A 16,989-nucleotide genomic window follows, 5' to 3' on the forward strand; every position below is an offset into this window, starting at 1 on the left:
TTTTTCAATAAAACAATATAGCTAGGAAAAACCTCTTTATGAGAAAATTTTCTGAATTTCATTTATTATTTGTGTACTTCTGTATTTGTGTATTATACAATATGTGAATTTCATATATTATTTGCAACTGGCGTTAAACATACAATGGTATAAAGTATTAAACACAAGCAATAAAAGTACATATTAACCAACCTTAACAAGCTTATAATTTGGACTTTCTTCTTTTATTTTCTTATTTGGGTGCCGAACCTGCGGACCCAAGTTTAGTGATCTTGATTTGACAAACCTCTTTTGGAAAATGAAACTGCGCAATATTGACATTCCATTCTCCCCACGTCGTTACAGATGGTTGGTTCAATGATTCTACATATTTCATCGAAAATTCCAACAACAGCAGAGCGCAATGTTCTTAATGTTAACTTAAATGAAGTTTAATCAAAGAGCAATTATGTACACACAATTTAAAGTGAATAGTCTGAGCCCGGAGTGTCATAATATGTTTGGAGATGTTCTTAAGAAAGTTTAACCCAATTTCAGCACTTTGGTATGTGATAAACTCTAAATTATCGATCAAACAAAGATACAGTTTTGAAATATTTAAAGATTATAGTGTTTATAGTCTTTGGAATTTTACGTTGCTTGATGCATTTATAAAAAAAGCAAGCAAGTGCAAGCTCCTGGAAATTTTGTTCGAAATTGCGCTCTTTCACAAATCACCATTTGAGAATTGAGTATGAACTTTTTAGCCCAACTTTGTTTGGTTAGCTTTGTATGTTTGATTAAGTATTGTATTGTCGATGTTTATGTAAATTTAGTCATTATGTAAAAGTGCAAAGGGTATTCGAAAAGGGAACTTTTCACACAACTACCAGTAAAATCGTAGGAAAAAGCAAATAATTAGGAGTAAGCAAACTCTGGTATATAAAATTCTAACTCTTTCAGGGCATTTTGAACTATATAACTATATAACTACTGGGACATTTACCCCAGTAAACTTTCCCCTGTAGTGAGCATCGATTGTGATATACTGGTAGAATGGATCTATTTCTAACCACAAAGGAGGGCTTTTGGTTATGAAATATAACACATTATTATTGAAATGACTTCAAAGAGATATACTTAGCTGTGTGATAGATTAGTTAAAAATTTCATAAGACCTCAGCATAAACGAGCTATTGACTCGTGAAAATTGTGTCAGAATGATCTTACATAAGCATAAATAATACACAAAGTACATAATAGTCAATATTCAAATAAACGTTTATTCAAAATTGCGTGGAAAACAAAGTACTAACATTTAATATAAACAGGTTTTGAAGTTAAAAATGTAAGTTGTTCGTGTCAATTTTACATTCAAAAACATGAATTAAGATAACAATTATGTCAGATGAGCGCTAATTTGGCTGCGTTTGTCGGATACTAGAATGATGCTGGAAAATTAATAATGATTTATAAGTGATGAGTTTAAATTAGAAATTGGTTCATAATCAACTTGAAGTCAATCCTTAATGCAAAGTCCTCTACAGAGTTGATTACTGATAGTAGGGACCATGTCACCCATATTTTCGGAGCTGTCATATTTGGACAGATTGTTAAAGATTTCTGGCAGTCATATTCAAAAATAAACATAAACAGTATAAATCATGTTGCTAATATCCAATATGTTGGTATAGCCATAGCCATGTAAATTTTGTATACTATATAATATAGTTAACTATACTATGCAGTTAGTAACAGTTTTTGTGTTGAGAAATTATTTTTGTTTAATAAATTTATATGAAATGAGAATAAACACCTGTTAATTTCATATTTGTTTTGACAATGGGTCATTACACTCACTTAAACCCCACTGAACTCTTTGGAATATTTTCTGATGATTCGAAACAGTTCCTCTCCTTATTTTTCAAAGAAATAAAAGCTGGACGTCGCCGTATAGCCATCTCAAAAACTTAAAAAAAGTTATTCATTAGATATGCATCCATTGTTGATGACCTTTTTACCCAATAATTTACTCATCTTCTATAGCTTGGTATAAAAGTCAATTCCGCTATATCAGTTAAAGATATTGGTTTTAGTTTAGACAGTCCCTGTATTGTCAGAATTAGTGATGACAATTGAGTTCTTTAATAATTGGAGCAGCTATCTCAAGCGCGGATTTAGATATCGGATGTTGTAAAAAATATGGCGGATTTCGTCCTCATCCGCCGAGATTTACCGAAAATGACTGCTTTTCCAAAAATCACACAATTTTCCACTGCCCCCTCAAGAAAGGAGCAAGGAAAAAGTATGTGTAATATTTGGCAATTTTTTGATGAAAATCAAGGTAAAAACCTAAAATTCATAACAGCGAATCAACTGTGGTTTCCAGTTTTATGCCTTTTATAACTATCGATGAAGGAGCTATTCGTCAGTGACATAAGAATGATATGCGTTGTTTATTGCCATCTTAGTTAAGTGACAAACTTGTTCGCTCGCTGAAACTCTTTAGCCTATCGATGACTTGCCTTGTTTACATTTTTCCGGGAGTTTCATTGATCCCAAAAGAGGTTAACCACTGTTGCTCGTTTTTTCTTAAAGCACTCGACCAAATCTGCCAACCAGCAAAACGTAAACTAGGCACGTCATCTATGCAAAAAATTATACAATAGTTTATCTTTACCGTTCTAGAGAGAAAAGTTAGCTTGTTCGTTATCATTACTTTTTTTGCCTCTTTTCATGCATTGGGGGATGGCTTTTTTGCCAAAATTGTACAATTTGTACTTGTTGTTTTAGAAGAATAACTTAAAAATCTTTGGATAGTTACAGCTTGACTTATTGTATATGATTTTATGTAATTAAATTTCATAATAAATTTCAAAAACACTCGAGTTTGCATAAGTTTGATGAATGAAAGCAATCAATACTGTACATAAATCACTAAGTTACATTTTTGTTGTGTTCTGAACTGCAACTGCATTAAATACCAGTACATGTAAAGTTCTAACACATTTTGATTTTCTTGTATTGAAATATTATAAAGGCAAAATGTAAATAATTATGAAAGCACTTGTGCTTGCAATGGGATTTTTAATTGAAGGTTATGAATACAGAAATGTGTTTTCAATACTTCTAGCTTTTTTTCTTTTCGTTTTGTCTTACATGACTTTGGAAAGTCAGTACGCCATTTGAATGATTAATGCAGTTTCCAAGTCAATAATAAATTTCAAAAGCAGTTGCTAGTTGATATTTTCTCTTAGTAGTCACAACTGGTGGTGTGTTCATACAAGAATGATGAAGTGCTTATGTATTATAGTATAGCGCATATATTGTGGTAAGGCAATGAAACCAAATGAATTAAACATATTTTGTATATTTTAATTCTAGAAGCTTAAAAGCTTTTTAGATATTATAAAGTAGTTTAATAAACAACCTCTATCCCATCTATCTCATGAAAAGAATAAAGAAGCAAAAAATTGAAGAGAAACTAGAGAAGCCAAAAAAGTTTTTCCTTATACAAAAGCAGCAAATAATGCAAATGACAAATCCCCATTCTGTATTCTTAAAGCTAAGCTTAACCTGTTTTTCAAAGCAAAAACTGAAATTAGCAAGAAATACATAGCACTGTAATATTAAATGTTTCAGCACTGAATCTTTGATACTTCATTATTTCGTGCATTAGATACGAGTAACATTCAAAGAACAATCTACTTCAACATTTTGATAAAGATATGACATGATTTAACGTTTAAGTTATATAAAATCCAATGAATTATACATTTTGAAGTTTCACATCTGTATTCAATCTTCATCAATGTCAATACCAATATTTACATAGACACAAATTTTATGATCATCCCATTTTATGACATTTCATAAAGCATCGAAACACACAACCTTCTTGCCATCTTTCTTTTGGTACTTGAACTTTAATTTCAAAACATTCAAGAAATCCTTAGTGAATCCATTGTTTCCGTCCATAGAATATGACGATGATCAAATTAAATAACTCTGGATAGGACTCTGCCTGGTCAATAACACCTTCCAGTCATCTTTGCTATCTGATCTTCCCTGCATGTTGTCAGCAAATAGAACACAGCAAGCTCTGCTCCAAATTATGGGTTCTGTTTGGGCTGACTGTTTCTTTTTTATATTTACCCACAGAGTAAAATGTGCAGAGCCTTTTTTGCGTCAGGGACACTATTTTGCATATAGATTTGTAAATACACGATTTCGTACATTAGCAAATAACAGAAAAGTTGCTGAACTTTATAGACAAAAACAAGAAAATATTAGTATATTTGGTGTTCACGTCAGTCTTAACAATACGACCTTTAATGCGTATTTTATGGATTTTCAAGTGCATGTATAGTTGCTTTTCAATCGTTGATGAACAAACATAACAAGCATATATCTCACCTGTGAGAAGCGAGATGGTCCTTTTTGTGGAAACTACAAGATCCAACAATTGAACATTGGAAGTAATGGCTTTGTAAAAGAAATGCCAAAAAACATATCTTGTTTGTTTTTGAAAGATTCTATATAATTTACTATAGACATCAGGGGGAGGTCGAGACAATTTTTTCTGCAAAGCGAACATTTCAGCTGAAACCGGTCCTTCGGCCTCCATTTTAGGAAAGCCGTTCCCAGCTCCAGTTATTATAGAACTCAATGGTGGTCACCAGTAATTACTAGTTCGAAGGTTTGATTATAAAGATGCTGAAATGACTTCTAAGTGTCTATCCATTTAAATTCCAAGCAATATTCCACAGTATTTCAATCTTCGAAACAATGTCGTTTTTTACACGTCCTTAGAGTGAGTCATGTAAAATGTGAAAATAATTTCTATGCCTTGAATTGTTTCATGAATTTGTTGAGATTTTTTGACAAAAGAGAGTACAACTAAGCTATTTTTACTTACAAACTTCATAAAATATCGAAAAGTTTGTCTAGTCCTGAACATATTATATGTTTGCCATCTTAAATAAGCTCTTTGAAGTGTTTTTTTGTAAAACAACAAAGTATTATGTACTAGATTTCACGATTTTAATGATCAATGAATCTAAACGACTTCTTAAAGAACAAGGAGAACATCTTGACGAAAATGTGGAATTTGCTAAGAGTATCAACTAGGTGGTTTTTGAATTTTATAAAGAGAAACAGCATGACTGGCCTCAAAAATGTATTGTCTAAATTCAAACTGAAGTACTTGGCCCCGGGCAAGTTGAAGTTGTTAAAAAACTTGGCAGGGGCTTACGCGGAATTGCTAAAGATGGAATGTATAACAGCAAAAAATTTGGAAAAACAAGTCAGGAAAAACTAGTCTCCTCACAATTAAATGCTTGCAAAAATGTGTACATGCATGACCATATCTCAACACAATATTCACTTTGTAAGTATTTCTGTATGCTCAATAACTTAATCGGTAAGAGCTAGGCTGTTTAAACTTTCTCATTATCTTTAGTTTTAAATGCGTTTGGTTCATGTAAAGTTTGAGGTTTGAACTGGGCCTAACATTCTTGACACTTATACATAATAACGGTATATTCACAACTTTGTAAATTATGTACAGATAATACCTAGCACAACTAAAATTTTGTCGAACTTGGTCGACAGTCAAAACTATGGTGCTACGTACTGAACTTTAGTTCCAACACTTAAAGAAGGGGGCTACTCATATTTATATATGCATAAAATGCCATTCTCGGAAGTTAAAATATTCTCTGCGATATAAAGTTCCCGCACTGCGTGATTTTGGCTGAGATTTATTGAGTTTATTGATAGCAATATGTTACGGTATATCCATTCTTTGTTACTGAGTATTTTTAGTCTATTGCATTTAATAAAAAAATGTTAAAATTTAGTGCTTATTTAGAAAAGACTTGTGTTTGATTTAAGACGGCAAGTTGCATCATCATTACATATAAATTGTTGCAATATTATTTCTGTTAAGATATGAAACCTCCTAAGACGTAAAGTAGGTGTTCATTTCTCTTGTACAGCTGCAACATTTTGGTAAAATCATTGGTACTTGCAGTTTACCTATTCCACTTGTTTCACCTGTTCCATCTGTTCTCCCTACTTCACATATTCCATCATTTCCACTTCTTCTACATGCTCCATCTGTTTCACTTGCTCCATCAGTTCTCCCTGTTCCACCTGTTTCTTCTTCTCCATCTGTTCCCTCTATTACATCCGTCCCATGGAAATGCTAGTTCTTTGCATTTAGGTACGTTGGGTTTCATTTTGTTTTGGGATGTGCAGGCATTGATTTCATTCAATACATTATGTAAATTGCTGCTGTAATTGTCGGATGCTTTCAGCAGCAGTACAGTCATCGAAAAATTTCCATCAATCCGGACAATATTCTAAAAAATCGTTTATCTTTATTAGGAAAAGTACCGGATGAAAATTGTTTCTTGGGGTATACCATCGTTGATGGTTCGCCATTCAGATAGGCAATCGTTTAGTTTCGCGCGTTGTTTTCTTCCAGTTAGGAGATTTCTTATCCAGTTCTTTATTTTATCAGAGACTTTCATGTTTTCTAACTTCTTCAGTAAAATGTTGTGGTCAATAAGATCGAAAGCTTTAGAAAAATCTAGCAACAAAACTCGCACTGAGTTACAGGCTCAGTCGGTTACACAAAGCAGCTAGTGAACGAAACTGTTAAGGAGAATTAGGATTTGATCCAAATTGTTTTAGATCAATGACATCCCATATGGACTCAAAAACACATTCAGTTACAAAACGTTCACAAATTGTAGATAAAGTTTAATTTGAAGAGATTGGACGGAGTTCTTTTGTTCAATCATTTAGTTTTAAAGTTTTAAGGATCAGAACTATGTCAGTTTGTTTCCATTTACTAGGTACGTTTGCTGTTTGATTAGACTCGTCGAATATGGCAGCAATTGGGGCAACGAGGCAGTTAGCATATACTTTAAATATCCAGTTTGGTAAGTCTTCCAGGCCAGGAGATTTGCTGGAGTTAAAGCATATAAGTTTTTTGTAAACATTCTCTTCACTAATGATAAATAATGAGTTAAACTCATGTTCTGCATTCACAGGAGTAGGTTGGAAGGGGGCAATATGCTGTGTTGCAGTGGAGAAAATGTCATTTGCTTTATCCCCTAAAGGTTTTCCAGAGTAAATTTCATTGTTGATAAGGCAGGTAGAGATTTGTGATTTTTTTTGTGTGTCCAGTTAAGGCTTTAATAGAATCCCACCACTTTTGGGGGTTTGGATTCGTCTTAAGATGTTACAGTTTACGTTTAAGAAAAGACAATTTCAACGTTTTAATTTGCTTGTTAACTTGATTGCATAATCGGTTATACAATGGTATCGGTCATACAGTGGTAAGCGTTAGTTCCGATGAATTAGCATGCTGTGATTGGCTTGAACATATATTTAGCGGTACATTACAAAAAAGGAATTCTAAAGTCCTAAAGCAAACAGAAAATATACAAATGTCTCATGACATATAATGTACATACCTTTTACAAACCTCGCTTGCTCGGTCTTTATCGAGAATTATCGGGCTGGTAAATACATAAAATATACACAGACAATAACGTAGCGAGTTTGGTCGCATAATGTGAATTACAGAAGATTGCCATTTTTTTTCTTTAAAAATCTATTTTTCGTGTAGTGAATGAACGCAGACATATTTACATAGCACGACATAACTTGCGAACTGGCATCTACATTTAAAAAACCATGCCTCTTAATGTACACAGACTGACAATATAGAGCACGAAAGTATGGAAATTATGTTCCACATTTCTATTCAGTATAACCGTTATAAATCATGTCAACCATCAAACCATACCTCTCAGGTGAAAGTCGATAGGAGAAAAAGATTCTCGAGGCTCGTTGTGATAAATGTTCTCTAGATAATTCTTTACAAGACTAGTAAACTGCCTACTCTGTCTATTCTGTTATTCACGTAAGCAACTACTTCATGTATACATGTTTGTAGATGTAGATCGTCCAGGTTGGTAGAGTCCCGAGAAGACTGTTGATGTTGATGCTGACTGACGCTTTGATGACCTTAGCGAATGTCAAGAGCGACCTCATTTGACTCTGAAGATGACTACCACTAAGGTTGTCGAAACGTCAGTCAACAGCAACAAAAACAGTCCTTCTCAGAACTCCACCAACCTGGACGATCTATATATACAAACTTGTAACGATACTCCCGGGTTCATACCATTTACTTTAGTTCATGTATAGTCAACAATGTACAATAGAGTCATTCCACGTCAAATCATCAGACGGTTGTAGCCCTAAACTTTTGATTTTGCTTATTTTTACACGAATGATAGATATATTTACAAAATGAACACATGCAAAGTTTGAAGTTAATGTCTTAAATGGTGATTGAGTTACTGCTGTTTAAAAAATGCTAATTTTAGTACTTCATATTCATAAAATATCACTTCCGGTGAAAGGCCTAGCTCCAAAACGTGTTAAAATAATGTATAGTTGTGCGATTGTTACAATACTTTGCAACATTAACGACTATGTGTGAGACTATAAACGCATAATATTAAAATTCAAGTTATAAACAAATATGCGTAGATTTTAGACAATCAATTTTGACTTCCGGTTATAACGCAATTTAAATGTCGTAACTTTAGGTCCAAATTTTAGTACGTCTCGGACTAAATGCAAGGCTATGTCATGTGTCATATGAAAAAGCACATATCAAACAAACTGAAACGGCTAATCTGACAGTTTGCATTTCACACAGATGAATGGCAGATACAGTTAAAAAACTCTATTTTACTAATAAATGTTGTCAAAAAATAGTCAATTGATCAGTTAATTTGAAGTATTACTTAAAGGGACAACAAGTCAAGTTTTCTTTGCCATCTATGCATTTTGACAATAAATTTATTGGAACCACTGTCCTCAGGTTTCGATCATCGATGTTCATTTTCAAATATACACAATTTTCCGACATTTTTTATAACGCTTGATGTCGAAAAGTCGCAGCAGTTTTCTTTAAGGACTATAAGGACAAAAGCAATTCTAACTTAGCTTTGATCGTTTTGATGAAGATTTTGTCTGACAATAACTAGTCATGGATAAAATAGAAAGGAAGATAATAAAACTAAACGCTTGCTTAAAACGTTATCTCCGTAACCCATTGAACTAAAATACATCTGAACGCTTACTCCCACACTTTGTCTCTATGATCGGTCAAAGCCAAGTATACATTAAAATTTTTTAACCCTCCTCACCCTCTCCCTCCCAAAATAAGAGGTTTTAAAACTTGTGATAATTTTTTGAATAGTTTTAAAAGGACTGGCGCTACCCACAAATCACGGTTTTACCAGAGGTATTCTGTTTAGTATACTTAGAGTACTTAAACGGGTGAAAACCAAAAACTTGTTTTCAAGGCATGCATACATGTGCGCTTAAAGAAATTGATGGATCACCAGCAATTGATTGCAGTGACTTGAATAATGATTAAAATGAGTAGAATGGTAATCTTTGCATGCTGGCTGCCAGTGATTTTGTAATGCAGAAAACTAAGATGAAGTGAAGCTATGCTTGAACAGCAGCGTAAAGGATATCGATAAGTTTAACTTTTCGCTGAAAAATAAAAAGAAAACATATTTTAGCCTGACAAGTCTCTGTATTAGGAATTTACCTCAAAATCATTCAAAAACACTTTGAAAAGATTATTATTTTTGTTGCGCATGCAAATTTTGCTACATGGTCGTTATTTTTTACTTTTAGAAATATATTGTTTTATAGTGAGTAAAGAGAAATATTTACATAGCTCGATTCAAACATGCGCTTGCTACCCACTAAACCACTGACATTCACACTTTTACACAGATACACCAAAAAACTCAATAGAATGATGGTGTACATTTTCCTCACAAAAATGAAAAAAGTAAGTAATTGTGGAATTGTGGGTGTAGTTTTATAAAATAACAAATATGATGGATGTCGTTACCAGTCTTTCCACGCAACGAAAAACACATCCACTAAAACAGCCAAAATCATCAACAAAATCTGATGTAAATTTGGCATTATTTTTTTAATAGGCATTTCTATTACAGTGGCGTTCCATGTAATTTATATTGATTATTACATGCTAACAGCTAATCTGAGCCGGCAATGAAGTAAACATTTCTTTAGAATTCAGGACTGAAACCAAATGAGCAGTACCGTTGATGAACTTTTTTCATTTCAATATCTTTCAAGCATGGCGTCAATCGAACGTTAACATACATCCTATTATGCTTGACTAATTTCTTTTCACAACGATGTCACTTTCATAAGAAATCCACCTGGCATAACAGAATAAGTGAAAACAGTCTCCCAATTAACGTTTGTTTAAAGACGGTTCTTTCAAAGATTTCTACTCAACGGAAGACAAGGAAAAAGTTTACAAGACTTGATACGTACGTACATTTGTTCTTGAAATACTTTAAAAGTACGGTTGCTAATGTTGCTATCCTTAAAATACTCACATCTTTCATGAGTTTTTCAAGATTACGATTTCTTCCTAACTTCTTCTGTGTTCTTTTCTAAAACACGAGCAAATTTTAAGAACTCAACAACCACTGAGCTCTAAAACCATTGAACAAATTCTACAGCCTGTGGAAAGCTCTACACAGTTAATGAACAAACTTATAGTCACTTAGCAAACATTACAGCCTATGAAATTTCCTTTGCATTGCAATCTTTTTTAGTTTGCAATTCTACATTTTATGCATAATTTTATTTTATGCTGTTATGAAATAGCATGCTGAACCAAACAAAGGGTGAACCTCAAATCATGGATATTTAAAACCAGTTTGAGTTAACCATGAACAGCAATACAAAAAGTGTTTTATTTCAAAAATTTTATTTCCAACAATGCCATAAGTGATTTTATCAACATCCAATTCAAATGTGGCTGAGCTTAAAGATTCCTGTGATTCAAATGAACTTTGTCCATTTTGTAAGAGCTTGTTCCTTACCTGGAAACAGCTATGTAATATGGTTAAACACTTATTTTAATTTCTTGCCTCTGAAACCTTGAGTTCTTATATATACCCAGTGTCTTCACTGGTGAATGATCTGATGTTGAAACTTATGTTCTTATATACTCCGGTCTAGTGTCTTCATCCGGAGTGATCTGATGTTGAAACTAGAATTCTTATATACTCCAGCCTACTGTTTTCAACAGGAGTGATCTGATGTTGAAACTTAAGTTTTTACATATTCCGGTTTAGTGTCTTCAACCGGAAGGATCTAATGTTGAAACTTGAGTTCTTACATAATCCAGTCTAGTGTCATAATCAGGAGTGACTAGATGTTGAAACTTAAGTTCTTATATACTTCAGTCTAGTGTCTTTATCAGGAGTGATCTGATGTTGAAACTAGAGTTCTTATATACTCAAGTTCATTGTTTTCATCAGGAGTGATCTGATGTTGAAATTTGAGTTCTTATATACTGCAGTCTAATGTTTTCATCAGGAGTAATCTTATTTTGAAACTTGAGTTCTTATATACTCCAGTCTCCTGTTTTCGTCTGGAGTGTTCTGATGTGGAAACTTTAGTTCTTATATACTGCAGTCTAGGGCCTTCATCAGGAGTGTTCTGATCTGGAAACTTGAGTTCTTATATACTCCAGTCTAGGGTCTTCATCAGGAGTGATCTGATGTTGAAACTTGAGTTTTTATATACTCCAGTCTATTGTATTCATCAGGAGTGATCTGTTGTTGAATGTTGAGCTCTTACATACTTCAGTCTAGTGTCTTTATCAGGGGTGATCTGTTGTTGAAACTTGAGTTCTTACATACTTCAGTCTAGTGTCTTTATCAGGAGTGATCTGAAATTGAAAGTTGAGTCCTTATATACTTCAGTCTAGTGTCTTCATCAAGAGCGATCTGATGTTAAATCTTCAGTTCATACATACTTCAGTCTAGTGCCTTCATCAGAAGAAATCTGACTGATGCTGAAACTTTAGTTGGTATACAGTCTAAAATAGTCTCTCAAACACGAGTGAGATAACCTCCTAACTTGACTTTCTTGAATCACTGAGTAATTTTATATGACATCTATGTAAATTCTAAGATCATTTCAGAAGACAATCATTCATCTCTTAAGAGTTTAAGCATATTTTGACAATAACATAACCATACCAAATGCGTGCAATTTTCCTTCATTGAAGTTTTCCATAAGATCTAATAAATTCTTCTCCATTCGTTTAACCTCGCTAGAATCCGTAAGAAATGCATGCTGTTGTACAGGGTTTGCACTTTCACCTACTATATCAGTTCGCACTGCTTTTCGTTTTTCTTACTGCAATACATTTGCAGAATATTGAAGTCGCTATAAAAAGAGTTTATTATTTAAAATAAATTAGCTCAGTAATAGAGTGTATTTTATAATTTTTACTTACTAACTGCACAACTTGCTTGCACCCACCACTTGCCCTTATACTGTGCTAACTAGCACTGGGTCCACTGGACATGTTTGAGTCTGCTAAGATGAACTAGTGCATTTTATACTTCTCCTGTTGTTTGGCATATTGCCATATTGGATAAAAAGTGCACGATTTTCAATGAAATAGAGGTAGGTTTTTATGTTTTGACATTGTAGTGACATTGACAAACATTGAATGATTGACATATTTTTTTCTATATGTAAAGTTTTTCACTTGATAAATTGTTTAAAATAAATTAGTGACTGAGCTAAGATACCACTATCGTATTTATTTGTAATGTACATGATTGTTTTAAACAATTTGGTTTTTGACGAAACCTGCTAAATTTGCTGCTTTCACACTTCAGAATTATTTTTTGAGAAATGGTAACAATGTCTGTTTAGGGCTGAAATTGCACGTGGTCGGGTTAGCTGGTTTTTTTTGATTGTACGAGGGTGAATTTTGATGAAATGTGTCTATTGCGAGTTTACAACTACCTGGGGCCGGTTGCAAAAAACCTGGATAGCGTTATCCGTTGGACAGCAAAAATTTTCAAACTTGTAAAATAAGTGTTTATATTTTTCTTAGGACAAAGAAATATTGTAGTTGTAGGATCGAGATGCATAGAGCTTAGGTTATGCTAATTATTATGAAAAACAAAAAGGGCCCGTATAAAAGCATGGTTCTTGGGGTCTTTTTGAGATTGAGCACAATTCATGTATAGTGGTGTATTTTTTGTACATGGATGTTTATATTTAGTGGCCAAATTACGAGGTAACGATGATTACGGCTTTAGGCCTCCTTGTCGGTTATGTTAATATCTATACTCTGTCGTTTAGAACCGTACGTTTGACGCATTGCATTGAAATAAAGATTTATCTGTATACCGGTCGTCGTTTTAATAGTAGTTTATGTACGAGTATCTTGCTGGTCACATAAGCCTGGAATTGTTGAAGCTTATATAGTTCTCGTAATTGTTGTTTAATCGATCAGCAATGACTCAGAAACGAAAGGGTCAAGGTAAAAAGTCGAAAATTAAAGGCTTATCAAAACGCGTACTTCAGCCGTCTGGCGAACAGTTAAGTCCTCCAGGTCAAGTGAGTCGAGCTAAATCTGGAGAGAATTCGCTTAACAATACGAATCAAGACATGATTGAATCCGCTGAAGATGACGGTAGCGAGCGAGCTGAAAGCGGACCGAACGTCGTCGTACAAAACAAGCAAGTTGTCGTTTCTGACGAGGCTTCGACGAGTTTGGGTTCGCCGGAGCGAGTAGCAGACGAACAGGAACAGGAGCTTGAACTTGGTCTAAGTCAGGTCGCTTCATTTTGAAGGATAATTCGGTTTTATCGCCTCTTGCTCCTGTATTCCAGTCAATTCTAATATCGGTAAACAAGCAGCTTCTCACGTGAACGTCACGCGGACTGCTCGTGCGTGGGAAAAGCCGACGCAAACAACAAATTTTGAAGACAACGGGGCTGGAGTAACGAGCGCGCTTGATTCAAAATGGGCAGAACGGTTTCGTGAACTTGAAGAATTGGAAATTAATAGAAGAGAAGAGCTGAACAAGCAGATGAGGGAGGCAAGGCTTAAACTAGAGAAAGAAATGCATCAGGCGAGAATTGAGCATGAGATGGCTATGAAGAAACGGGAAATACAACGACGTCGAGATGAGCTTCGGAAGCTTGAAGAAGAAGTTTTTGGTAATGATATTGAACATCAACTGTCGGACAGGGAAAGTAGTAGTAACGCTCGTGAACCAGATAAAAACCCAGTCCAGCAACCTTCAACCCCAATCGACAGAAGCAGTTTAAGTCAGCGCTTGGCGATACCTCCTACCGGAAATTGTGTACCCCAAGAAAGTATAATAACCAGTGGAACTGGATGTCAAACTCAGCAAAGCTTGCAACGAGACAATTCGTCGCAGTTACAATATCTATTAGAGAAGCAGCAGATTACGATGGACGAAGTAGTGAAGGGATTAAGAATGCCTCAAAGGGAATACATGAGTTTTGATGGCGAACCTCGCAACTTTCCGTTGTTCATGAAGAATTTTGAAGTGAATGTCGAGAGTAAAGAAAGTAATGATGCAGATCGACTGAATTACCTTATTCAGTATTGTAAAGGAACAGCAAGACAAGCGATAGAGCATTGCATCATTATGCCTCCGGATCAAGGATACAAGCGTGCTAAGGAAATCCTGAGAAAAAACTTTGGTCGAAATCACATCGTAACCCAAGCATTCCTTGAGAAAGTCTTGAATGGACCGCCAATTAGAGTAAACGAAGCCGAGAAATTGTCGCAGCTAGCAAGAGATATGGAAACGTGTCTCCTTGGTTCTATTCAGTTAGGAAATCGGGCAAGTATCAATTCGATGGACACTCTGGGAAGGGTAGTTAGCCGCCTTCCAATGCATCTCAAGTCAAAATGGGCTGATAAAGCAAGCCATATGTACGACAATCACATCACACCAGATTTCTCTCATTTAACTGAATTCATACAATCCCGCGCAGCCGTGGCTAGTACGTACTTTGGTCAAATGATTACCTCGAAAAATGAAACCCGAAAGGATGGAACTGACAGATTGAAGAAGAAATCCTTCTTGTTTAGTGGGAATAGCACAAACTTAGCAACTCACAGCCAGAGAATATTTGACAGTAGTGAATCAAAGGGAAGAAATTTATCCTGCGTACTATGCAAAGGCACACACCATCTTGAACGCTGTCACAAGTTCAGGGCTCAAAATCTTCAGCAACGACAAGACCTAGTAAAGACGCACAAAGTTTGTCATGCTTGCTTGAGCCCAGGACATTTCGTGAAAGACTGCAGAGGTGCCCGCATATGCGGTGTTGAAGGTTGTCAGAGAAGGCACCATCCTTTGTTACACTCATCCGAAATAAAGGCTAAGGATTCTAAATCAAGTGAAAGGAGTAATCCAAATCCTGAACCATCTGAAAGCGACAGCCAATCCAAAGCACTCCCAACGTCTGGAGTTGGCGCGACAAATTCATCATATAGCAGTTGTCGTATAGGTTTGCAAGTTATTCCAGTTAAGGTCAGCGCACCCTATGGTAGTCGTGTGATAGAAACTTATGCGTTCTTAGACAGTGGCTCCAACACAACCATGTGCTTAACCAGTTTAGCTGAAGATCTTGGAGCCGATTGCTCACCCATCGAATTCACGTTAGCGACTGTTTCAGGCAGCCACAAAAGTAAGGGTCAACAGTTATCTCTCGATGTGGTTGGAGTATCCACGGGCAAAGGTGTCAGACTAGATAAAGTTTGGACGACCAACACTCTTCCTGTTGCTCTAGAAAGTATTCCCACGAACACTGATGTAAAGGGTGGTCTCACCTTAAAGGCGTTAATCTAACCGATTTAGTGGATAAGAAAGTCACTATCCTTATTGGAAGTGACGTTCCCGAAGCTCTTTGCCCCCTTGAAGTGCGTTCTGGGAAAAGAAATCAACCCTACGCAATACGGACAATCCTCGGTTGGACGGTGATGGGACCTCTGAAGGAAAACCTTATCAAGAAGCTCAGATGAACTTCATTCATGTTGATCAAGCTCTTGGGTGTATGGAAAGGGAAGATGGTATGAGTTCCATTCGTCAGCAATTGCAAAATCTCTACAATTCAGAGTTTAGCGAGTCGGCTGCTGACGTTAAAGAATGTCTGTCGGTCGAGGATCGTCGCGCAAAGGCAATAATGGATAGAACTGTCAAGCTAGAAAATCATCAATATGAAATTGGTCTTCCTTGGAAATACGATGACCCACTCCTCCCGTACAATAAGTCTATGGCTGAAAGGAGACTTGCTTATTTGAAGAAACGACTTGAGAGGGACCCCATACTTCACGCAAATTATAAGGCAACGATGAAGGAATACATCTCAAAAGGGCACGCTAAAGTAGTTCAAGTGGATAAACAAAATACACAGGACGAGTCACTCAAAAAACTGGTTTGGTATCTGCCTCATCACCCTGTGACACACCCGCAAAAACCAGAAAAGACAAGAATCGTTTTGACTGTGCTGCGAAGTTCCACAACGCATCCCTAAATAATCAGCTTCTTCAAGGACCAGATTATACCAATTCATTAGTTGGTGTATTGTTGCGGTTCAGGCAGGAAAAGATAGCGGTAATGGCAGATATTGAGAAGATGTTCCATCAGGTGAAGGTTAAGCCAGAAGACTGTAATGCACTGAGATTTCTATGGTGGCCAGAGGGAGATCTATCCAAAGAACCAGTAGAGCATCAAATGACTGTTCATTTATTCGAGCAACCTCTTCCCCAAGTTGTTGTTCTTACGCGTTAAAAAGAACAGCTTCAGATAATCGGGAAGAATTCAGCAAACAAGTTGTCGACACAGTTGATCGTAACTTTTATGTAGATGACTGTCTCAAGTCTTTACCAGAAAGGAAAGAAGCAATGAAGTTGGTAGACGAACTACCAGTTTTGCTGTCTCGCGGTGGATTCCATCTCACAAAGTGGGTGTCAAATGATCGAGAAGTCTTATCTCACGTACCTAACAAAGAAAGAGCGCCATGCGTCAGCCTTCAGTTGGAGAAGTTGCCGATGGAGAAA

The sequence above is a fragment of the Xenia sp. Carnegie-2017 genome, unplaced genomic scaffold (genome assembly GCF_021976095.1).
Source record: "Xenia sp. Carnegie-2017 unplaced genomic scaffold, XeniaSp_v1 HiC_scaffold_20, whole genome shotgun sequence".
In the NCBI taxonomy this organism is placed as follows: domain Eukaryota; kingdom Metazoa; phylum Cnidaria; class Anthozoa; order Malacalcyonacea; family Xeniidae; genus Xenia; species Xenia sp. Carnegie-2017.